Source organism: Camellia sinensis, chromosome 2 (genome assembly GCF_055761805.1).
Source record: "Camellia sinensis isolate YWXY chromosome 2, ASM5576180v1, whole genome shotgun sequence".
Classification (NCBI taxonomy): domain Eukaryota; kingdom Viridiplantae; phylum Streptophyta; class Magnoliopsida; order Ericales; family Theaceae; genus Camellia; species Camellia sinensis.
Window position 1 is genome coordinate 153,417,723 of NC_138962.1, and position 26,074 is coordinate 153,443,796.

The 26,074-nt window shown below is 41.4% G+C and overlaps 1 long non-coding RNA gene across 1 annotated transcript; it reads left to right on the forward strand.

Moving 5' to 3' along the window:
- The first annotated feature begins 15,843 nt into the window (after positions 1 to 15,843).
- LOC145820391 (uncharacterized) lies at positions 15,844 to 24,693 on the forward strand. Its single transcript, XR_014361832.1, has 2 exons — positions 15,844 to 16,178; positions 24,384 to 24,693. It is a non-coding gene; the product is annotated as an uncharacterized LOC145820391 (long non-coding RNA).
- The last annotated feature ends 1,381 nt before the right edge of the window (positions 24,694 to 26,074 follow it).

Consider the following 26,074-nt stretch of genomic DNA (forward strand, 5'->3'; position numbering starts at 1 on the left):
TTGATGAGAGAAGGCTGAAAGCACTGTACCATGTTCAGGGTTATCAACGCAGAATTGCCAGGGCTTTCAACAAGAAGGTTAAGTCCAGGAATTTGAAAGAAGGAGATTTGGTGCTCAAAGACAGCCGAGCTTCCATCCACGACCCTAGGGGCAAGTTCAGACCCAATCGGACTGGCCCTTACATTATCAAGTCTATCTGGTCGGGTGGAGCTATCGTTCTAATGAACCTAGATGGCCTAGAGTTCTCCCAACCGATCAACATGGACAAGTTGAAGGAATATTTTCCCTGAGTGGCTCGCTAGGCCAAAAACCCGAAAGGGCGACCTAGGCAAAAGTTAGAGCACATAAAATTTGAAACTATGAAAACTGAGCTCGCAAGGTTGAAAACCTACAAAGGGCGGCCTTGGCAAAAGCTAGAGCGTAAAAGGTGAGGGTTAATACACGAGTGAACCTAAGCCGAACTACATAAGGCTTGATTCCCATCTTTGGGATACGTAGGCAACTTCATCCTGAAGTCCAGCCGTAAACACTTCCCCGATCAACTTTGTCCATGTGATCATGTTTGATCATTTTTTTGTCTATTCAGCATTCAAGAGCTCGGTTGTGATCTCCAGTGTAGTGCTACTCAAACTAGGGGCAACTTTCTAATTGCTGGAATCCGGGGTTGTGCATCTCAGTGACAAATCTCAGGCGTGTCCAGTTCTGATCCATATCGAAAATGGTTTTGAAAATTTTTAATAAAAGTTGATTTTGTTCAAATTAATATTTTTACAACTCAGACCATTTTTGGACCAAACGGAAAATTTTCAGTATCCACAACCTTCAATTTCATTGATTTCAATACAGAGTTCTCCTACTCTTGAATACAAATTGAAGTTGATTTACATTACATTCATAAAGAAAATTTGAAAGTTCTGATTAAAGCAAATAGATCCGGGGCATAGTCAGGTGTTCCTGTGTCCCCTCCCCGAGCTGGTGGAAGCCTCTGATGTCAAAGTGGGCCCTACCTGTGCCTCTTCATTGAGCCAATCTGTGCACTCATCATAGAGGGTGCAACTGAAAGTCGGAGCGGGGGCCAGAAGCTCTCTCGTCCTCCATGTTGTGGCATACCAAGCTAATTGTGCGCCTCAGATCGGAAATGTAGCAGGGTACTCAATCCCCTCTTTTGGACAAGTCTGATCATGTCCGAACTGGCGTCGGAATCGGGACGGAAAGTAAAACACGTAGTGTGTCAGGCCAATCAACTGGATCCCGGGCTGGCGATTCATGCTGTAGCTCATCGTCAGTAGATTGAGCCAAGGGCAGCGCCAAGCAATGCGGTCCGCGGACAAATTGCACATTCAGTTGTACCACCATCCCTCATCCGGGGCATCGACTAGATGTCGCCGGAAGAAATAGCTGCGAGCTGAATATACCGGACATGAGTCCACCACTCTCAATTTGACCATCAACCATACCTGGGGAGGGATGAAAAATGAGAGATTACAGAATAGAGAGGTGTATGTTGAGAGAAAAGTAAGAAAAGGGTTTTGAGAGAAAAAAAAACTGAGCCTCAGGGCCGAGTGATGTGAGCAATATATGTGAGATGGGGTGGGAAACATTACCTATAGTAGTAGTGGACTCCCCGCGAACCTAGCCGTCTCCCGGCGATGAAAAGTGTCCAATCCCATCAATGTCTCAGCTAGCGTCATGGCAATGCAGCTTTTGCCCTCTTTCAAGCCCTCGGCAACTTCAATCAAACGAGTGCTAAACCCCCCCGAGCCCGGGGCAAGCAAAAAGTGAGACAACATGCATAAGCAAAGCGCATGTCGCCGATAACCCAGCCAATGATGGTCGCCGCGGTCACCGACATCAGAAAACTAAGAAACCAAGCTCGGAATGTCCAACTCTCCATCATGAATCAATGACCGAGCATCGTGCAAAGTAAGGCCGTACATCCGTCCTAGGGCTTGGATGTGGCCGAACCGAAGTTGAGGCAAGATTTCTTCATTACGCTCGGGTTCCACTAAAGCTTGGAAATCCTCGTAAGTAGGACACATCTCTTGACCGCAAAAGCTAAAGACATGTGCTACCAGATTCCAAAATCTTGCCGCAGCAAAGAGGAACGGAAAATGCAGCGGGGTGCGACCCAACGTGAATAGTGCATTTATGCCGAAGCCCCGAAAATTCAGCTTTTCCGAGCCATCCAAGTTAGCAATCCAATTTGTGAGATTTTGGACAAGGAACTCTTCCATTTGGTACAAATCAGTGTTGAAATGAGAAAAACTACGAAGCTGAAGCTTTTGTAGAAGATAAGGTGTTGAGTGGAAGACAGGTGTCAACATTCTGGAGGTACTTGCCATTTTTGGCCGATCGACCAAATATAGTGCCGACCGACCATCCCTTTTGGCCAATCGGCTAAAAATGTTGGCCGATGGCCTCTCCCTATGACCGATGGCTTCTTCCTTTGTTCTATGAGCAATCTATGTGTTGAACATGCTGACAACTTGTGATTGGTTCCATGTCCAATGCCTTCCCGTGTTGATTTTGCGAAGTCGCGCCTATTTGCTTATCGAGTTGTCGTACATTTGTTTATCGAGTTGTAATTTGCATTCTTTAAGTCTTTGTTTTGCTTATCGAGTTGTATTTACACTTGGCTAGCTTGTCAAGGTCTTTGTTTTGTTTATTGAGTTGTTTTGTTATTAGTTGGTTCAATACCTGATTAATTGCAATTCGAGTGTTTGGTTTTCAAAACAAAAGTTCAAATCTCATTTACATTGTTATGTAATGCGATGCGATGCGATGCGTAGAATGTGCAAATGTAACACTTTTTGAACAAAAGAGCTGTTTCATTTCATTCATGTTCTTCTTTTGCAAAAAATACATAGTTTTGAGAAAATAAAACCTGCATGAGGCAGTACAATGTGCTCAAACTACCAGTAAAAAGAAAAGTAAAACAAAAAAGGAAAAGTAGCAATGTCTGGGTCAACATCAATGGTCTCGAGTGCGGGAGTCGATCTTAGTCCTCTTCCTGGACGAGGGTCCAGGATCACCACCGTCAGCTCCGTAGTCTGAATCTGAGCCATCCCCGGCCTCGTCCTCAGACGACGCTGCCTCCTCGTCAGAATCATCGGGGGAGGGCTCTCGTGAACTGCTCTCAGCACGGGCGCGCCTGTGTCTGCCTCGGCTATGGATCGTCATCCTCTGCCTGACTCCCCCTTCTCCTCGAGTAGGTACAGATGGTCCAGCTGGAGCACCTCCAGCGGCCGGAATCTATAATGGGGCCTAAAACGAACAAATGGAAAATGCATCAGTCATACTATACAGAGTCAGGTATCAGTACCGAATACAGTGTGAGTACAGTGTGTGAATACTGTGAGCAGTGTATCAGCACCGAATGCAGTGTATGAGTACAGTGTATGAATGTCGTGAGCAATGCTGCGAGCAGTGTATGAATGCCGTAAGCAGTATCAGAGTTACAGTGTATCAGTGATGTGAGTGATGTGTATCAAGTGACGTATTGATATTACGATGCATCAGACCATATGTGGAATAGAATATGCAGAATTTCGGGACTAAGTTTGAAAGAACTTATCGGAATCCCGTAGATGGTGAGTAGGTCGATGCTCCGCTGCAGCATCCCCATCACGGAAGCCGTCAGCTCCAAAGACTGTCTAGTGTACTCGATCGAAGCCTGCAAAAGTGTTGAAGTCATTAGTATTCTGCGGGATATCAAATGAAATGAAATGACTGAACGGAATGTAAAGTATAGCAGTACATACCGGGGTCGAGCCGCCAACTCCAACAAGCTCATGATCAGCCGGAGGAGAGCGTTGGGTATCTGGTACATCTCCCCACCCTACCCTCGGCATGTCATGGTGGTGGGTGGCTCTGGCCATCCGACTCCCTGTCCTCTCCGGGACCCACTCCTACTACGGGCCTGAGGTTCCCTCGATGCCCCTACTCCTGCCGCTAGAACTGCAGGTCTCTCTCTCTCAGCTCGGCGAGCACCAGTCAAAGGCTGCATGAGATAAGCCTGGATAAACTCGATGTAGTCACCCTCGCCTCTAAAGAACTCGGAGTCCCAGCCAATCGTGTAGTCCATCATCTCCTCAACGGTGTACCTCTCGGTATGCCTCATGTGGGTAGGGGGTGGCCGCGGAACTATCTGCTCCGGTAAGCCCAAGGTCTGGCGCAGGAAGCGCTCCCCCAAGTACCATGCCCGATAGACCGGGCCCTCCAGCAGAATCCTGAATCAGGCAGTCTCCCGAGCGCCCGCATACTGATCTCTGACCGCCTCCGGCAACGGAGCCCAGGGCTGCCAAGTGATCTGCAAATGATATACAGTTTGTTATCTACTGTTGAAAGTACAATGTAAAGTGAAGCTTAAATAAACTGTAAAGTTTCACATACCTCTACGGCGGTAATGGTGTCGAAGTATCGGCGGAAGAACAGGAAAGACTCCCGTGGCCTCCGCTCGTACCTCACATCGAAGCAGTGAGAGAATGGAACGCCGAGGGGGATCTCCACAACAGGCACTGGGGAAAGCCTAGGGAAGTAGGCATACACCCATAACTACAGAATGCGACCGAGCAACAGTGGGTACGCTTATCAGATAAAGCAGAATGCAGATAAAGCAGAAATCACAGAACAGTATGCAGTGTGTGCAGTGTACAGTCAGTGTAAAGTAGATTGCATGTTCGCAGTAGTGTGCAGATTGTGCAGTGTGTGCAGTGTACAGTCAGTGTAAAACAGATTGCATGTTTGAAGTGTGTGCAGTGTACAGATAATGTAAAGCAGAATTGAAAAGACAGAAAGGGAAAATATACCTCCCAGGCTCGCCAGTAGCTCCCAAGCAACTGTCCGCTGCGGCGGGAAGATGAGCTCATATATCCATAGAGAGTGGCCAAGCCTGCGCCACCCCAGTAATAGCGCTAGATCCTGGTCGCGTCCACCAGTGCGCTCAGCAAGTAAAGGGCGACAGTGTTCGCCCGGTCGGTGAAGAGTGTGGTCTCCAGCAGGAACATGATGAAGCCACGAGCATACTGCTCCACCTCCTCCCGAGTCGTGGGCGCCTAAATCCTGAAGTGGTCCTCAAACCAAGAGTACCTCACAAATCCCGGACGGGAGAGAGGAGGTCGATCACCAAGAAACTACATCTGGGCGGCGTCCCACTCGTCCATATCGGTGTCAAAAGGGATCGGATCACCCCCTACTCCGATGCCTGTGAGCATGGAGAAGTCAAAGGGAGTCATCGTCATCTCCCCGGTAGCAGAAAGGTGGAAGGGGTAAGTGGTGTCCCACCACCTCTCCACCAGTGCGCCCAGAAGAGGCCTACTCGTAGTGAGGCGCGAGAGTCTCCTGTAGAAAATGTCGAAGCTGGCATGATCAACGATGTCACGGACTACATCAGGCAGCTCCATGTACCAACCGCGAGCAATGATGTTCCCATACCCCCGGAAGGCATGGGAATCTCCCTGTGTTCAAAATAAACAGTTGCGAAGCAATGTTAGGAATACAGTGTTGAAAAGCATTCAGAATTGATGAAAATGCAGTGTGTGTGCATGTGTTCAAGATTATACAGATATCGGGTGTGGGTGTGCTCACAGATGAACTACAGCATATGATGTATCAGTGTGTTTGGGTTATTCAGTTGAAAATGCGATGTGTGTGCATATGTTCAAGATTACACAGATATTGGGTGCGGTTGTGCTCGCGGTGAACTACACATATGATGTATCAGTGTTTCTGGGTTAAGCAGTTAAAGAACAGGATTGACTATCGTAGTTATTGTTCTACACTGTGAAAAATGAAACAGAGGAAGAGTGTACCTCAGAAGCGCCGTAGGACAGATGTGACTCTGGCTCGCGCAACAAAAGCTCCAGTGGCGTGCCCCTCGCATAGCTCCTGAAGTGGCGAATGCCATCGAGAGGCAACACATGTACTGTAACAACCCTCGCTTCATCTTGGTTGTGCTCACATGCATACACATGAATTTGTTTTGTTAAGTTGCATTTACAAACCTTAATTTGTTTTGTCTGAGTGTTGCTTGCATGTTTTGTTTCTCGCTTGGTGTGTGTTAAGCCGAGGTCATCTTAAGCCTAGGCCACACCTTCGAACCTCTTACACCTAGGACCATCTTGGAACCACTTTGGTTGACCTCCATCTTCACCCTGGCGTCTTGGCCGAGATGTCATCATCTAGGCCGAGATGCTATCATCTAGGCATCCAACATCCTTGAACCTTGCACCTAGTGACCTCGTACCAGGACTGGAATGACCTAGACCGAGGTGTGGCACATCTAGGCTGAGGTGTGGCACAGCTGGGCCAAGTATTATCCTTCCTAGCCGAGATCATTGAGACCTTACTTGTCGAAGCCTTTGCCCTAACCCGAGATCATTACCTGCCGGAGGGCCCATGTCAACTTGCTTATTGTATACACTTTGTCATGCTCTTGTCTTGTCAGTCAGTCGCCTTTTGAGGAGAGCCAACCAGCCTTTGCCACGTGTCCCAGCAGAGGGTTAAGTCAGCCGGCAGTAGAGAAAACATATCATTTGTTGTATCTTTGTCCTAGAAGAGAGAGAAGCTCTAGGAAGAGAGGAAGAGAGGAAGAAGAGTTCTTAGAGTGAGAATAGATTTCCAAGCTTGATCTTCACACCTTGAGCCGTTAGATCCGCGTTTTGAGGTTAGAATATTGATATGCTCTTGTTGTTCTCCATGTTCATCTAATCACATTGCATGATCTAGGATTATTCATGAGCCATGCATTGATGTAAAGCTTGTTTTAGAAAGAGAAAATGATATTCTTGTGTTTTTGAAATAAAACCATGTTTTGATCCGGAAGTTTGTATCAAGATCCATGTTTTCGTGTTTGTTTTCATGAAACCTCCAAGTATGGATACCCAAGTCCATGTTTTCGAACTCAACTCATGGAATCTCAGATTTTGAAATAACAAGTTAAGATTTTAGCATTCATCTTCTTTATGTTCTTCATGTTCATGTTCTTCATGTTCCTCGAAGGGAAACCCAGATTTTCCCGACTTCATTTCCCTAAACGTGGTCTTCGGGACCACACCTCGGCCAAGAGGTGTGGGACCTCGGCCAAGACCTGGTTGGTGCCCAGCATGTTTTCCCGAGATGAGAAATAGTGATTTAACTCCCAGCACATGTTTTGCTTTGTCTTGACTTAGTTTTGAAAGAAATGCCGAGATCATTTACACATGCAAAGCTTGTTTTAGGAATGCATTTCGTATCCATTTTTGAGCATCTCTTATTGCCTTCTTGAAATGCATTCAATGGGACTTATTATGTGCTTGTAGGCCTTGGATCCTTGCTTGTAATCCCCACACCCGAAGAGCTATGTGAGTGGTATTTCTAATAAAGTTATGTTATAAAGTTTTGATAAAGCTTTGCTTGCTTTGGAAAAGTATTTGATCAAGCATGAATGACTATCCCTAGTTTTGTATAAAGTATTATATTTGTTTTGATGACATTCTTGGAAAAGTCCTTAGTGCTAGGGGACTATAATGCAACTAGTACCCTTGTTTTGAAAGTCCTTAGTGCTAGGGGACTATAATGCAACTAATACCCTTGTTTTGAAAGTCCTTAGTGCTAGGGGACTATAATGCAACTAGTACCTTTGTTTTGGAAAGTCCTTAGTGCTAGGGGACTATAATGCAACTAGCACCCTTGTTTGAGATATCTCCCTTATCTTGCCACCGACGGTTTACAGCGTGGGTTTGTTCGGAATGTCATCCCTTGTATTATATTGATGCTAGTAAGCATCCCTTGAAGCTTTGAAAGATTTGATAGATGAACTAGGTTCATCCCTTGATTTTGCACAAGTTATGATATGTATTGTTTGATAAAGATCTCAGATGTCATTCATTTAAACATTTATTACCAATATCATTCACTGAGTATCCAAGCTCACCCTCTCTATATATATATGTAGGTGATGAGCAAGAAGGCGGTGACGCCTAGATGATTATTTGCAAATTGTTTGGATTCATATTTTGTAGCATCTTGAAGATTATGCTTCTTGGCTTGGCCATTGTAGTTCGTTTTGTATATGTCGGCTTGAGAAGCCTTTTGATCAAGATGTAATATGTATTTGTTTTATTTGTACTCAAGTTGTAAAGCCACGTTATGTATGACATTTCATTTGATCTATGCACAGCTCTTGTGGACTATTTAGATTTAAATTTATTGCTTCCTCACATGTGAGCCCCATATGTATACTCTGATTGTGTGTGACTTTGCAAGTTCGCCTTTGGTAATCTCGGATTACTGGCCATCATGGCACCATTCTACTAGGGACGGAATGGGGTCGTGACATGTACCGCCGGCCTGTAGGTCGCCGGGTCGAATGGTCGGACACGGAGAGGCAAGAGCTCGACCTCAGGGTCCATGTCCAGCTCCGAGGGAGTCCCACCTCGTGGAATGTCATCTGCCATCTCAAGAAGAGTACGAAAATGGTCGAGGATGTGAAAAATGGGTGAGAATGCGAAAAGTCAACCCCGAGGGGTGAAAAATGGGAGAAAAGGTCAGAGTGTGGAAAAAGGCACAAAGATCAAGGTAAACTCGGGGGAACCAAACCCCAAGTGGTGAAAACCAAGAAAGGGACACCGAAATCGAGTTTTGTTCGGTTCAAAGTGTGTAAAACGATGGAGGTTTCGCAAATCGAACGACGAAAAAGGCTCAGAAACGGGAGGAAAGCTCGGATCTAAGGTTAGGAAATCACCTAGAGAGAGGGACAAATGTTTTTCGAGCTAGGGTGAAGTGAGAATATAAGGTTTGGAACCTTATATTTAAAGACCCGGAGCAAAATGACAAAACTGCCCCGAAACTGCCATTTTTGGCCGATCGGCCAAATTGTTAGCCGATCGGCTAAATATTTGGCCGATGAGCTCCTTTTGTGGCCGATGGATGGCCGATGGACTCCCCTTGTGGTCGATGCACCTCCCATACCCTTGTTTGGGTCATTTTTGTTGATTAGCACCTTCATCTCTCAAGACAATGCAAGAAAGTACACTCTTGAAGCTTAACCGGCCTCTGAGTTGACCTCGAACCGTGTCTTCTGCGTGCGATGCTCGATACACGCAAGGTGTATCCTTTTTTTTCGTATCCTTTTGTATCTTGCGAGTTTCATAGATTGCTTTAAATATATTGCATTGCAATGTATTGTCATAAGCGCGCATTAGTTATACGTCGTGTCGTTCTTACATTTAGTACGCCTCATCTTGTTTTGAAGTTGTATCTCAACATCGCGAGTAGCGTACCTCTTACATGCTTACATTGTCATGCACGTCATTTGCATTGTCATGCATTCCTAACATGCGTAGTCTCGCACGTCATGTGCATTGTCATGCATTTCATTACATGTTTGCATTGTCATGCATTACATGCTTGCATTGTCATACACGTCATTTGCATTGTCATGCATTCCTAGCTTGCATATCTCATTTGCATTGTCATGCACGTTTCATTTGCATTGTCATGCACGTCATTTGCATTGTCATGCATTCCTCACCTTGTGTCGTCTCGCATATTTCATTTGCATTGTCGTGCATTTTCTCACATGCATCATCTTGCACATTTCATTTGCATTGTCATGAATTTTCCTACCTTACATTGTCTTGCACGTTTCATTTGCATTGTCATGCATTTCCATACTTGCATTGTCATGCACGTCATTTGCATTGTCATGCATTCCTCACCTTGCGTCGTCTCTCATATTTCATTTACATTTTCTCACCTTGCATTGTCTTGCACGTCTCTTTTGCATTGTCTTGCATGTCTTTTTTTGCATTGTTTTGCACCCCCTACAACTTGCATTGTCTTGCTCGTTATGTGCATTGTCTTGCACCCCCTACTAACTTGTGCATTGTATTGCACTCCTACTAACTTGTGCATTGTTTTGCACTCCCTACTAACTTGTGCATTGTCTTGCACCTCTACTAATTTGTGCATTGTCTTGCACTCCCACTAACTTGTGCATTGTCTTGCACCCCCTCACTAACTTGTGCATTGTCTTGCACTCCCTACTAACTTGTGCATTGTCTTGCACCCCTACTAATTTGTGCATTGTACTCCCACTAACTTGTGCATTGTCTTGCGCTCCCTACTAACTTGTGCATTGTCTTGCACTCCCTACTAACTTGTGCATTGTTTTGCACCCCTACTAATTTGTGCATTGTCTTGCACTCCCACTAACTTGTGCATTGTCTTGCACCCCCTCACTAACTTGTGCATTGTCTTGCACTCCCTACTAACTTATGCATTGTCTTGCACCCCTACTAATTTGTGCATTGTCTTGCACCTCCACTAATTTGTGCATTGTCTTGCACCCCCACTAACTTGTGCATTGTCTTGCACCCCCTACTAACTGGTGCATTGTCTTGCACCCCCTCTAACTTGTGCATTGTCTTGCACTCCCTACTAACTTATGCATTGTCTTGTACCCCCTACTAACACGTGCATTGTCTTGCACCCCCTACTAACTTATGCATTGTCTTGCACCCCCTCTAACTTGTGCATTGTTTTGTAACTTATCTAACTTGCATTGTTTTGCAACTTATCTAACTTGCATTGTTTTGCAACCTATCTAACTTGCATTGTTTTGCAATCTATCTATAACTTGCGTTGTTTCGCACATATCTATACCTTGCGTTTTTTTGCACATATCTATAACATGCGTTGTTTCGCACGTTCTACTTGCATTGTTATGCACACTTCACTTGCATTGCTATGAACTTCTCACTTGCATTGCTATGCATGTTTCTAACGATATTGTACCTGTTAAGTTTCTTTCTTTTGCAGGCACGATATTGTATGTACGGTTCATTTGAAGCTGGCGCAACCAGACGACCCGGACGGTATTGTATATTCTCTGGGTGAGACGTAGCGAGAATTGTATAATTCTCTTATATCCTTTCTGCATGTAATGTAGTTTGGTTTTTATTTGCTTTGCTTAAAACTGTTGCATGTTATGCTTCGTTACAGCTCCCTTTGCATGATCATAAGTTATGTTCGGTACCGTGCATGTCCTTTGCATTTTGCCCCTGCCTACGGGCACATATCTTCGTTGTCTTGTATGCTTGTCTAAGTCTTCGGCCTCGCCAAAGATGGGTTGTCTCTGGGCTTTGACATTCACTCCCGTCATCTTATGGCTTTCGAGTTCTGTCAAAGAGGGGCAACTGTAGACACCCCAATTTTAATCGTCCTCAAGACTTGGACGTCATCGTTTGAACACTCGATGCTCATCCATACTCGTGTTCATTTTGAGTTCTCGGAGGTCTCGGCAGCGCGCCTTGCCTCAAGATCTCTCAACTTGACTGTTCTGTGCTTGGTTGTGGACCAAACACTTGTGTTTTTGCTTTTGAGGGAAGAGGGTGGCTTGTTAGCCATTCCCTCAACCAACCAGCCAAGGCATGAAGCCATCGGCCTTGTTTTCTTACCATCGACCAAAAGTTTTGGCCGATCGGCACTCTTTTTGGTCGATCGACCATATTTTCTGGCTGAGCCCTGTTCATCTGCTTATGCAGATATTTTATGCTAGCTGTCATAGCTGACATCCACAATTTCCCCTTTCCATACACGTGTATGGAGGGATTTGCCCCATGATTAGCTTGCTTAGGAGGCTTTAGAATTTGGAATTCTATAAGAAGGGAGCTCTTCCTCCCTTCTCAGAGGTTTTGAAAAATAGGGTTAGAAAAGATTTTAGCCCTTCTTGCTTATTGTTTTAAGCTTAGCTCTTAACTGATAAAAGTTTTATTTTTACTTGCTTTAGACTTTTGTTTAAGGTCACTTTTTGGTTTGAGGTTGTTTACCCCCTCTTGGTCCTTGTTTGGCCTTATTTTAGGTCATCCCTTTTGGCTCTTGTTCTTGACTTTGCATGACCTTTCTACCACTAAAATCCAGAGGATTTTCAGTGGTGGGAAGGTGGTTTTGGAGTCCTAAATAGGATAGGGTCATCCCCTCTCCTTGTTGTCTTGTATGCTAGTATAAATGACTTATATTGGTAGCATGTTTGCTTAGCTTGTTTTAGCTCCATTTCAGAAAGTATTTGGTGTTATTTTGCTATGATGTACCTCTGTTTCAAGTTGGTTTAATGGCCTCTTACATGCTCTATATACTTGTCCTGTAATCCCCTCATTTGTCTTAATATGCATCATGTTGTAACATGTCGTTCTAGCATGATTTTGGCTCAACTCCAAGAAGCTTTTAGCCTTGTTTTAACATGCTAAAGCTCTATTTTGCATTTTCTTGATCATATATGCCATGCTTTGTATAGCTACCATGCAATCTAGCTTGTTAGCTTTGAGTGTCCAAGTCACTAGCATGCTTTACTTGGGCCATTTCAGTGATTTGACATCATTTGTTATGTTATTTCAGTCCATATAGTATGATCATATACTTGCACTTATCACACCTTTAATGCTTTAAAGAGTTAATGTTTTATGCCTCATGAATAGACCATTGTGCTTGCCTCCATGCTTAGGTCATTTGGATGCCATCTAAGTGGGTTTTTAGTCTTGTTTTACCATGCCATAACTCTATTTTTATTGGTTTATGTCATGCCAGGTTTGGCTTTGATAGGTGTAGTGTAACACCCCTTTTGTAGCCTTGCATGCCTCATGCTTTTGGCCCTTTGTTCTAGCTTATTTTGGCTTTGGTCCTTGCATGTTTTAGGCTCGTTTTGACATGATCTAGGGCTGCTTTGGATTATACTTTCCATTTGCTTCATGTTTTCCATGGCCATGGTTTAAGTCCCTCGGCTAGTTCCAAGCTTTAGGCTTTCTTACGTACTATGCTTGCATTATTTAGTTGGTTTGACACCTCTCCATGCATGATTTCAGAGCTTACCATGTATGCCACATGTCCATGTTTGTCCTCTTTTAAGTGTTCTTGAAAGTTTCTCTCCTATGCTTAGGTGATAGGCAATTGGCATGCATGTTTGTATGTACCTTTGTCTTCATTTCCATAGCATTTCGGCCACTGATTTTGGGCATGGCTGAGGTCTATCCATCTTTAGTTTAAGTCCATTTTACCATGTTGTCACATGCTTGTCTCATTTTGTATGTTGTTGCATACTTGTAAACCTTTACATGCCTTGCATGTTTCCATGTTCATGTTGCTTCTTACCATGTTGTTCAAAGTTGTTACTGTACATCATGCTTATATGTTTGTCGCATACCTGGTCCATTACATGTTATTGCATGCTTACTAATTGACATGTTGTTGCATGCTCAACCATCTTCCATACTTGTTAGATTACATGTCATTGCATGCTTGTTGTTAGCATTGTTGTTGCATACCTATCACATTGTATGCATGCATGTTTGTATGCTTGGATTTCATGTTGTTGCATATTTACTTGTTGCATGCTTGAGTTGTTCGCATCATGCTTGCATGTTTGCATTGCATTATGTGTGCATCCCTTGCCTCTTGATCAAGCATGATAGAGGTTGGGGCCCCTTATGTGTTTTGTGCATTTCATTTGATATTGAATTGCACACTTGGCTCCTTTGGCCATCATGCATTGGAATGCGTGATTGGTGGCCCGAGGGTCGAGAACTACACTCCTTTGAGTCTTAAACATGATAAGGGGTGTGGTTGCAAACATTTTCTTACAAATGCATTGCCATGCTCTGTTTGTCGTCTGTTGCAGCAAAAGGAGCAGTCAACAGGAATGAACAGCCGATCGACCATATTCAGTGTCGATCGGCTAACAATGGCAGACCGAGAGCCTTATTTTTGGTCGATGACCTTCATCTCTTGGCCGATGGCCTTTCCATTTGGCCGATGGCCTCTCAGCATGACCATGAAGTGGTTCTGGAGCATCACAGAGACTTGTGCAATTTTCAGAAGTGCAAAACAGTGCAAACAGAGGCACACATGAGGCATGGCAACGGATTTCCAAGCGAAGCCGACCAAGCATGCATTTGTTCCTCTTCCCGAGGTTGCTTTACTATTTTCATAGCTTAATTAATTTGTTTAATTAGTTAAGAGTTGTGTAATAATTAATTAGCTTGTAAGTTAGTTAATTTGTTGATTTCTATTATTCTTTCGGTCTCTCCCTCGAGAGAGCCAATTGGTGTAATAAGCGTGCGTGTGATGCATGTCTTCCAACCCCAATTTCTTTCTCCCTTTTACTTAACCGCTTCCATTTAGCATCTTTATGCTATGCATGTTTGCATCATTCATCTGTATTGCATGCACCGGGCTCGGCGCATCATACTAACTGCATTGTATTTCAATTCCTATTTGAATACGTGTATCGATTTGTCGCATCTCATATGCCATTTTAGAATAGTTGAGCCTATTTCTAATTGCATTTTGCATGTGCTGCATTAACCATCTTGACATAGACTAGGATTATGCATTGATTACTAACTAGTTCTTTATTTTGGCTCGGAGTACACTGTAAGTGTTTATACTTTAGCATCTTGCATGTGTGTAAGTGTTGCCATGACAGCATGCTTGCCATGAGGCTAATTGCTTATATGATATAACTGCCTGAATGCCTGTAGGTGAAGGTTGGATTGCTTGAATTGGAACAATTCATCAAATCTGTATTTTAGCCTACTTGCGAGTAGCAAACTTCAAATCATTTTCCAAACAAACGGATATGCAATGCTTTGTTCCAAATTAGGCGATCTAGTCTATACTTGTGTGTTGTGCGCATCACTTAGTAATACTAGCTAATAACCGGAATAAGAACGGATGTGTTTTCAAAAACAAGATATCATGCTTAGTACAGGCCGATCTTTGATCGGTCGAGCGGGGGTGCTCATTGCATGATCTTCTCCAATCGTACCCAAGCTCCCAAGCCGAGGCAACTTTGGTGATGACGGACACGTGGCCTTAGGTACGAGTCAGGGTTTCCTAAATTCCCCCAAAATAAAATATTTAGGTGGCGACTCTGTATCTGGCAAAGAAGTCCATGTTTGACACTTCTTTACAAAAATCAGTTTTCTAAAACAATTTGCCAGATTTGGACTCTTTAGTGATTTATTAATCTCACATCGCACATTGTGAGATCAGATTAAGAACCGTGACATTGAGTCCGAACTGTAGTAGCTAGAGAACAAAACGAGATTTTCTCGGGAGTTCTCAAGGGCGCGTCTACACTTGCAGTCGGGTTATTGTAATAGTGATATAGGTGGGTATGGTGTTGATGTCACTATAACAAAATACACATTTGGCGACCAAATTTGGCAACTAAAAAAAATTTAGTCGCCAAAAGTTGTGAAATTGGCGACCAAAATTTTTTTAGTCAGCAAAAGTATAATATTTAACTACTAATTTTTTTTAGTTGGGGTATATTGATTATTGGCGACTAAAAAAAAATTAGTCGCTAAAAATAAAGAATTGGCGACAAAAAAAATATTTTAGTTGCCGTTTATTGAGTTTTGACTACTAAAACAATTTAGTCACCAAATGTAAAATAAAAAATTATTTTTTTTCTTTGGCGACCAAAAGTTTGGTCGCCAAAAACATATTTTTAGCAATAGAAAAAATATTTTAGTCGCCGTATATTGAGTTTTGGCTACTAAAATAATTTAATCGCCGAATGTAAAATAAAAAATTATTTTTTATCTTTGGCGACCAAATGTTTGGTCGCCAAAAACATTTTTAGCGACAAAAAATATTTTAGTCGCCAAATGTAAAATAAAAAATTATTTTTTATATTTGGTGACCAAAAGTTTAGTCGCTAAAAACTTATTTTTAGCGATAAAAAAATATTTGAATCGTCAAAAAATTAAAATATTTGGAGGGAGACATTTCAAATTTTGGAGGGATTTAAAATTAATTGGCCACTAAACATATTTAGGCGCTAATGGTGTAATATATACATTTGGTTTCTAAACCCAAACCAGCGCCTCTGTCTCTCTCTCTCTGTAGCGCCTCTGTCTCTGTCTCTCTCTCTCTGTAGCGCCTCTGTCTCTCTCTCTCTGCCTCTCTCTCTCCGCTGCTCCTCTCCCCTCCCTCACGGTCGCCGGCAACCGGAGCACTGATTCACCTCGTTGTTGGTCACCGTCGCCTGAGATCCATCACTTATGGAAGCTCGATCGGCGGCTCCTCCGTTGCAGCTCCTCGAATTGCAAGGGAAATGGAGGCTCCTAGACTTCGCCTTCTCGCCATCGCCTTCTCTCTTATTCTTCTCTTGGATGCCACCACCACTCAGATGCCAGGTCTCTCTCTCTCTCTCTATGTATATATATATATATATCTATCTATCTGTATATATATATTTACTATTTATTTAGTAAAACTGATGCATATTAAGTTTGTGATTTACTCCAATTTCAAGATATTTCATTGGTTTTTTTTTTTTTTTTAAATTGCAATTTAACTTTGTTCATGAAAAATCAGGATAACCCTATTCTTGGTGGGTCTCTTGTATAATGATTATATCAGAATATTATTTATCTCAATTGTAGCAATTAGCTGAATGTTTGAGGTAGAAGGAACACAAATCTTGAAGTAGAGTTTAGATCTGGAATATGTTCATTATAGACGTGTTTTGGTTATTAAGCAACTTTAATTCTCTTAAACAGGAAGCCCTTTTGTTGTAATTGTAAAATACTTATCAGAGATCACTTGCATTGAAAACTATAAGTTTCATAACAGTTGCAATTCTTGGTAGCTTTGTTTACCACAACAATGGAATTATGATTCAAAACTGACATTATATAACGTGTGGGTAAGTACTTGTGAATTATTTTTTGTTGAAGTTTTTCCTTTTGTTCTTAAATAAGTTTGAAAATATGAACTTTTTTTTTTTGATCGGCAAAAAGAAGTAACCTTTATAGATGGAAAATCATACAAGATATGAGATTACATCAAATAAAGGGAAGGAGTTTGGTGAGGAACCAAACCCGAAAGGAAAAAACAGAAGAACAGATCACAGACAAGAGAACCAAAAACAGAACAAATAACTAAACAATGTAACAAACCAACAGATTAGCAAACCTTAGACCACCAACAGACCAACAGAACCAACCAATGTAACAAACAAACCACTAGCCCACAAATTTCCAACTCAAAACAGATTAACAGCCCACATAGCAGAGCACCATTGACCCAAATTAACAACCCACCAGCACTCCACCTTATATCAGTTCAGCCTGTACTTTTGCAACCATTAGCACGTAACCACAGCAGTTTTGCACTCCACATTACAGCAATTCATCAGAGCACTTAACCACAGCAGTTCTGCACTCCACATTACAACCAAACACCAACACAAATACACCAAGAGACCAGCAAACAATTAACTTGATTCTTCCCACAAAAACAAAAACACAAATACACTGATGATCCTTCCCACAAAAACAAATACATAGATACCCTGATGATCCTTTCCACACTTAGATTCTTCTCATACCACAACCTCAATAGCTTGGTCCTTCTCATTCTACAAACTCAGAAAAGTCATTGAACTTCTGTTTTGAGCTCCAGACAATAACCCAGCCCTTTTATGAGACCAAAATGCACCAGTCTAGAACTAGAACCTTCACCCTCCATTCCTGATACAATATTTCACCTGAGGCAGATTAAAGACCAAGTCGTTGATGGAGAAATCAACCTGGAGTTTCGATGCTTTGAACCACATAGCAACTCTAACCTTCACTAATTCACACAAAGCTTCCAGATTTGGTTGAGAACCATTAAAAACACAGTCATTTCTGTGCTTCCATGTGGTCCAGAGAGTGGCCTAAGGGATTGCCATCCAGATTTTCTTCTCCAGTTTCTGCATTACACACTCGGACCACCATTCCAGCAAACCATGCACCGATCCTGGAATCACCCACTGCAATTCCCACCAGTGGATAATATCTGACCAAAGCAGCCACACAAAAGGGCAGTGAAGCATAATATGTTCCATAGATTCAACCTCAATATGACAGAAAACACAGTCAAGACTTGCATTACCTGTGAGAATTCCAATTCTATGAATGAAAGAAGATGTTTTAACCTTACCAAGCCAAGCTAACCACCCGAAAAATTGCACTTTTGGGGGCGCAAAGTTGTTCCAAATTGAGGCAGCCACTGGAATTACAGTTCCCAAAGAAGATTCGGACCATTTATAAACAGAAGAAACAGAAAAGAGCTTCGAGGAGTCTGCGCACAAAAGAAGCTCATCAGGATTGGTATTGCGCAGTGTTGGTGCAGTGCAAAGCAGACAGGATAATCTATAAGCTTCTTCCTCCTCCCAAACCATCAAAGATCTTCTAAATCCCAGGTTCCATCCACCATCCTCTGCCCTTCTTTCAAAAAACACTCTAACCACACCATCTTTATCATTAGATAATAAGAAGAGCCTAGGAAATTCATCCATTAAGCAAACATTACCCACCCATTTGTCCCTCCAAAAAAGAGCTCTTCTCCCATCCCCCAGAACTATCTTAGAATTATTCATATAGAATTGATGCAGCTCTGAATTGGAATGAACAACATGAATTATATCAGTCCAAAGTTTTGAACCTCTACCAAGCAGTTTTGGGAACCATCTACCATCCACTGGCACATATTTTGCACAGATCACATCCTTCCAAAGCGAATGATTCTCCGCACCAAATCTCTACCACCATTTTAATAGTAAACACTGATTCAAAGTTTTAATCCTCCTCACACCTAACCCTCCTAATTTCTTATTTTTAGTAATCACCTCCCACCGGACCATGTGAACTTTTCTTCTAAGATCAGAGCCACCCCAAAGAAAAGTTGATTGCAATCTCTCAATCTCCTTAGCCACTCCAGCTGGAATTCTGAACAAAGATATATAATAGATAGGTAAAGAGGACAAAACAGATTTGATTAGAGTTAGGCGCCCGGCAAAGGATAGCAACCTTCTCTTCCATGAGGACAATTTCTATTTGAACTTGTCAATAACAGGTTTCCAGGTACTCCTCCAGCTAGGATTTGCCCCAAAGGTAGTCCCAAATATTTGAGAGGCAACTTTTGGTTAAGACAATATAAAGAATCAGCAAACTCTTGCACTATTTCCTCATCCACCCCAACACCACAAATGACACTCTTGTGATAGTTAATTTTCAAGCCCGAAGCAATCTCAAAACATCGTAGAATTCTTTTGATGTTGGTCACCTCCACTCTATTTGCACCACAAAACATAATCGTATCATCCGCGAATTGCAAATGTGTGACTCTAAGGCCATTAGAACCCACCTCAGCCCCTTTAATTATGCCCAACTCCTTAGCTCTACTCAGTAAGATATTGAGGCCCTCTGCAACAATGTTGAATAAGAATGGTAACAACGGATCTCCTTGTCTAAGACCTCTTTGTGGACAAAACTCAGATGTTGGTGACCCATTAACTAGGACAGAGATCTTGGCAGAGGAAACACAAGATCTCATCCATCTAACCCATCTAGATCCAAAGCCAAATTTCGACAACATATCAAATAAAAACTCCCAATTAATCGAGTCATAGGCCTTTTCAAAATCCAACTTAAGCACCAAACCTTTTCGGTTAGATCTCTTGCACCCATCCACTATTTCATTAGCTATCAAAATCCCATCTAAGATATTCCTTCCCCCCAAAAAAGCTGACTGGGCCTCACCAATAATCTTGGGCATCACCTTTTTCAATCTGTTAGCTAACACCTTAGCTAAGATTTTGTACAAGGATCCAATCAAGCTAATAGGCCTATATTCATTCAAGTAAGAAGGACTTGAAACTTTTGGAATTAGGGCGATAAAAGAGCTATTAATTCCACTAACCAGATTAGCATTCTGATGGAACTCCCTCATAAACTGTAATACATCAACCCGCACTATTTGCCAACATTTCTTAAAGGACATGTTGAACCCATCAGGCCCAGGAGCCTTATTTCCATCACAACACTTTATAGCATTCCAGATCTCCTCCTCTGTAAAATCTGCCTCCAATTGTGCCACAGTTTGAGCACCTCCTATACTCTTGAAAGGGCCAGACAATTTGGGACGGACTTTCCAGTCTTCCGAAAATAGCCTCATAAAGTGAACTAGAACTGCATCTCTAATTTCCGAAGGCTCTTCAAGCAACATACCATTCATTGATATTGAACACAGAGAATTCCTACTATTTCTGCTGCATGCCATTATATGGAAGAACTTAGTGTTTTTATCCCCTTTAGCTGCCCAGTTCAAACGAGATTTTTGTAACCAAATCCATTCCAACATTTTACTTAACTTCCAAATTTCACCCCTCACTTCCTTTCTTCTAATCAATTCTGTATCAAGTAATGGTCTTTCCTCAGCTAACAAATCCAGCGAATAAGCCTCGTCTTCCACACTTTTCAATTTTAATTCAATCCTACCAAACACCTCCACATTCCACTTCTTAAGAGCCTGTTTCAGTGCTTTAAACTTCATAAGGCACTTGTATCCTGCCCATCCTGTCACACCAAGTTCTGACCAACTTTGTTGAACAAAGGAAATGAATTTTGGATGTAGAATCCAGGCATTAAGAAACCTGAAGGGTTTAGGGCCCCAATCCCTCTCATCCTCCATTAAAATAATAGGACAGTGATCAGACAATAATCTAGGAAGTCCCCATAGTTTGAAAGAAAAATTCTGCACCCATTCATAATTAAGCAAAAATCTATCTATTCTGCTCCATTTCTCCCTTGCTTGAGAGTTACACCACGTAAACTTCCTCCCTAACAGAGGCATGTCTATCAACTCTAATTGATCAATCATATTATTAAAATCCCTCATTCCTCTATCCCTTCTTAAACACCCTATTCTTTCTGAAATACTCCGGATTTCATTGAAGTCCCCCCCAAACACCATGGCCCCATAAAACTAGCTTTCAACCTTACTAGAGAGTCCCACGTCTCTTTCCTTTTGCCCACCTCATTAGGACCATACACATTTATGACAACACAATCAAAACTGGAAAATAATGTACCTGATAATAGGATGAAATTTTGTGTACTGCAGCAAGCCTTCAGTTGAAATACCTCAGGATTCCAAATACATAATAGTCCTCCAGCTCGACCAATCGCATCTACACCCATATAATCAAAATTATCCCCAGGCCACATAGACCTAACCAAATTAGAGTCCACTGCTGGCTTCCTAGTTTCTTGAAGTAACACAATATCCACTTTCCTATCTAAAAGACTTTTCTTGATCCTCCTCCTTTTTTCAGGTCTTCCAATTCCTCTCACATTCCAAGATTGTATCTTCATGAGTATGAAAATTACTCTTAAAACAGCTGGATATAACAGACTAGCTTTTCACTCCTTCCTTCTTCTTAGCTCTCTGTTTATCTTGAGCTTCCAACTCCTCTAACTTGCTCAGCACCTTCTCTTCTTTATCTTCACATTCTAGACCCAACGCTTTACCAATTTGTATAGAAGCCTCTGCCTCCGATAGCACTCTCCGACCTCTACTATTTCCACTTGCCATGGATAATGAAATGACTGCTACAGCTGACCTGAAGACAGCTCCTTTCCTCAAGTTCAGAGATGATGCCTCCAATCTCTTGTTGACCCCGAACTTCCCCTTAGTTTGCTTTTTCTGAAACTGAATTCTTGATACTGCTCTTTCTTTTGCCTTCAATTTCACCTTACTAGCTGGACAAGAGGGAACTTGTAATGAATGAGCCGTATAAATAGATGGACCTTGTGGGTTGTAATGTTGAATTTGAACCTGCCCAGCAAAACTATGGGCCGACCCCTCAGAGCCATGTTGAGGATTATTATAATGAGACTGAACCAGCCCATCAGATGTAAGGGCCGGCCCAGCTAGACCACCTGCTAATTGGGCCCCATTAAGATCCACTTCAAGTTGGATACCTTGCTGATTACCAAGTGACCCACTCAGACTTCTGATAAACCCCGAGGTGTATACTTCGGCGTCTACCCTACACCTATCACCATCATCATATTGCTCATAGCTCAACCCTACCCCTGCTGGTTGACTTACGCATGCACCACCTTCCTCAGACCCATCCTTTATCATATCTGTTTCAGAAACAGCAGAGACATCACTCAATCTATCAACCCCGTCCAATTCATCAGAGTTGGCAGGTAATTCACTGTTCCCCTCTCCAACCACCTCATCTCTTAAGACTTCTTTCTTGCCCAGCTGGATATCCACATCATCATCTTCTACCTCGTGCCTACTGTTTATGTCTGAAAGCTGGTCATCTGCAAGTGCCTCTGGAATTTTCTTCCCTGCGTCCTTCCATTCGGTGGGTTGAGATGTACACTGATCAGATGTTGATTTAGAAACTATTATTTGTTCCTCACAAACCCTCACTGGGTATAATGTACCTTTGCACTCCAGATATATGATATGATTTATAGACTCCATACTTGACGTGGCTATCTTCACCTTACCACAATGAATTGAATTAAGCCGAAGTGTATCCTCATCAATGGCGAGCACTACACCCCAAGTTTCCCCAATGCTACTAAATGTTTTAAAGCTCCATAAATTCAGTGGGACTCCATAGCAGCTAAGCCAGACATATCTTTCTTGTTCAATAACCAACCCTTGTCTCCATTCTTGGACTGAATCACACCAAACATTGAGCCAATCCTGCATTCTCTGAAGTTTGGCCTTCATATCTGCAACTGATTTGAATGAGAGAACCATATCTCTTCCACCTCCCCATCTGACCGTTACTTCCCCAAATCCTCTCCTAGCAATGTCCTCCTTAAAAGTATCCATCGATGAGGATGCTTTTAATCTTACAACCACACTTTCATACAACCAACCATTACCTTCTTCATACGCCTTAATGGTTCGGATTGCTTTTGTTTGAGCTCCTTTGCCACTCACAACCTCAGCAAAAGATCTGTTCCTTTGATGACCATCGATATGTGTGAGATTAGCAGCTATGGCTTTTCTAGACTGTGGTACTTGGTTCGATCTGGGTTGTGGACCAGACGCTTTGCCAAAATCTGCCATCTTAACTCTCAATGCTCTGTCATCACACCAAAGCCCATGTGCCTTTTGAACGGCTATGTCAGCTGCTACAGAACAATTATATCTTACAAACCCAAATTGAGATCTTGTCATCTTGCGTCTCTTATTTGGGATGAAAACATCAATGACTCTCCCATAATTAGAGAATATGTTGTGTAGCCCTCTGGATCCCATGGATTCTGGAAGATTATCCACAAAAATAGAGTGTATATTTGTGACTGACTTACTGATCCACTCACGCCGACCGCCATGCCGACGAACCACTGGTTGCCATCCTCCACCTTCAATCCTGTTCATGGTGTAGAGAAACCCTCAATTTCACAACAAATATTATCAATATATATCTTAATCAATGTTTTTGATATAACAATTCACAAATTTCAGAAAATATAATCAATTAAAGTGCAATCGGGCTTCCCTTTCTCCCTCATGACCAAGGAGTTGAGTTTTGGTTGAAAACAGGTTCAAGAGTAAAGTGGTCATTGAATCTAGATCTGCACTTAACTCCATACAGGGTGCTAGCTTGAAAATATGAACTTGATGAATACATTTATCTTCATTGCCACTGGTACATAGCATCCTTTCTATTAAACCTTTCACTCTTGATGGATCCAGTGTGTGTAGATAAGCTATATCTACACTTTTGCATTAGTATCAACTACAAAAATAAAATCCACAGTACAACTGAAGAAGTCCACAATATTTCCATATCCTTCAATTTATATAGCTAACGATGTTGTTTCCATGCTCGCTGCTTTGGTAAATAAGTTATGGGTCATTTAATGATATGGAGAAATTCTACTTGATGTTCATTTTCTAGAACTTCTATTTTGCTACTTGAAAGTAGACTGAAATGTTTTAATAGTGAGGCACGAGAGCAGGTTGCTTGGGTTTATCTTCCCATTCTATTGTCCCTATTTGTGGAGTTGTTTTTGTATTTCTAGCGTATAACTGATCAATTAGAGGCACCTATGTTTTGGTACTTAAAAATGGATGAGAATTTGTTGGTGATAATGATGAATTTTTGCACCCCTCAATTATTTTTCATTCCTCTGGATCTATTTCCTATCTAACATATATGTTATCTTACCTGCGCTTTAGTGTTGATACTAATGAATGGATGAGAATTTGTTGATGATGACGACGATGAATAGCTTGTGTCAGAATTCCTTTATTATTTACATGGTCTATTTAACTAGTTACGTCAAATAGCTACACTAATTCGACCGGCATATAAACATGTCAATGTAAATTTGAAACAGATAACACGATTAACACACATTGATCATGTTTAGTTCATTTAATTGTGATTCAACCATATGGTACTAAATTACATGTTAAATGAGTAGCTCTTTTTCATGGTTTGTTAGTGATCTAATAAATAGAAGTTTCAACCCTGACTATGGTAATTTAACTAACTTTATTTATTTATTTTGCTTTCTATTGATCAGGTATAGTTTGATCTTCCTTCATTTCTGTGAAGTTTATGATACCAAATTGGGTTTAACTCAACATGGTATTTAGTGCTAAGCTTATCTTTGAATCATATTTGATTTATTCTCCTCATTAATTGGTTAAGCAAGAACCCATCTGCTATTGAGTTTTGCTTTGTGGTATCTATAATGGGCTTGTTGCAATCAATTTTGATTACAGCTACTATTATACTAGAGTCATATTCATTTGTAACTGAAATGACTAGCTTCTTGCATGGATTGATAGTTGAATAAAATTTCAATCATATATCACATATGATTACTTTAATTTGTTGAAATTAGAAATGAAATTAAGCTCTACTTGACCATTTTATTCTTAGTAGTAATGTTCTGACAATCTTGTTCTCTCCCTTTGGATTTAATCCTACCTACTGTAATATGGAGAATTAATTTGGTCATTTTAACAGGTTGTGAATAAAGAACTGATAGTAATCTCTCCCCTTCTCTCTCTCTCTCTCTCTCTGATGTTAGACCCAAAAATTGAATGAAATATTATGTTGCCTTTCTTAACTCTGGCTCCTGGACCTGAAATGGGTTTTTAGTCATGCAGGAAGTCAAAAACAGGCATGAAATTCTGACCAACTTATATTTCATAGGCTTTTCAGTTTTTCGGTTATTGACTTGGCTATATTTTTTTTTTTTTTCCTTTTTGGAGTATAGTTGATCCAACTTATCTACATTTGTCTGTTCTTTTGATTATTCTTTATGTCTTCTACACAAATCAGTTGGAAGTAATATTTCCAATTCTTTATTTGTCCCATCTTTTTTTCTTCTTCTTTTCTCACTCATCTCTCTCTCTCTCTCTCTCTCTCTCTCTCTCTCTCTTCTTACATTTTCATATTGCAATGGATGAAAAGGAATCCATCTTGAGTAGTGTACCAGTTGATTTTAGGGAAAAGGGTTCGGAGTTGTATGCATCTCTTATAGATGGGAAGGTACTATGGAAGAAAGAGATTTAGCACCTTTAGATGAAAAAGGCCAGTAGCTTGAATGTTAAATCCACTTTGATTTCCTAAACACAAAGAAACTCACTTCATTATCCAGCTTCAGTTTTTTATTTTAGATAAGTAGATCCTTGAATGATTTCAGTTACATCCATGGTGTTTGCAACATAAGGATTTGGGGATAAATTGTTGATGACACTACCAAAATTCAAAGTAATGAGAAATGAATTTATGTTGTACTTTAGGGAGCCACGATCTGGGAAAGAGGCTTAATGGACCGACCTTAATTTGTCATGTAATTAAGGTCATGTAATTCAAGTCCTTAAAGCATATAGCTTATTATTTATTTATTTTTAATTTTTTTTTACAAATTGCTTTTGCGTGGGCTATTGTGGATATTTATTTTTATGTACGAAGAGCATTTGTTATGTATATGGAAGCCATTTATTTTTCTACAACCCTCTGCTTTGGAAATCCAGTGTTTTTGTATGTAATATTTAATTTAGATGGATTATACTTGGATGGTGTGGATTTTTATGATATTTAGAATATGATGTTACAAGTTAAAGTTTCTGGATAGTTGATAATGAAATGGGTAGTACTAATAATGGATTTAGATGATAATTGATAAACGTATTATTCTGTATATGTACAGGTTACAGGTTGCATTGATAATGAAATGCATATAATTCGGAATTTAATGAA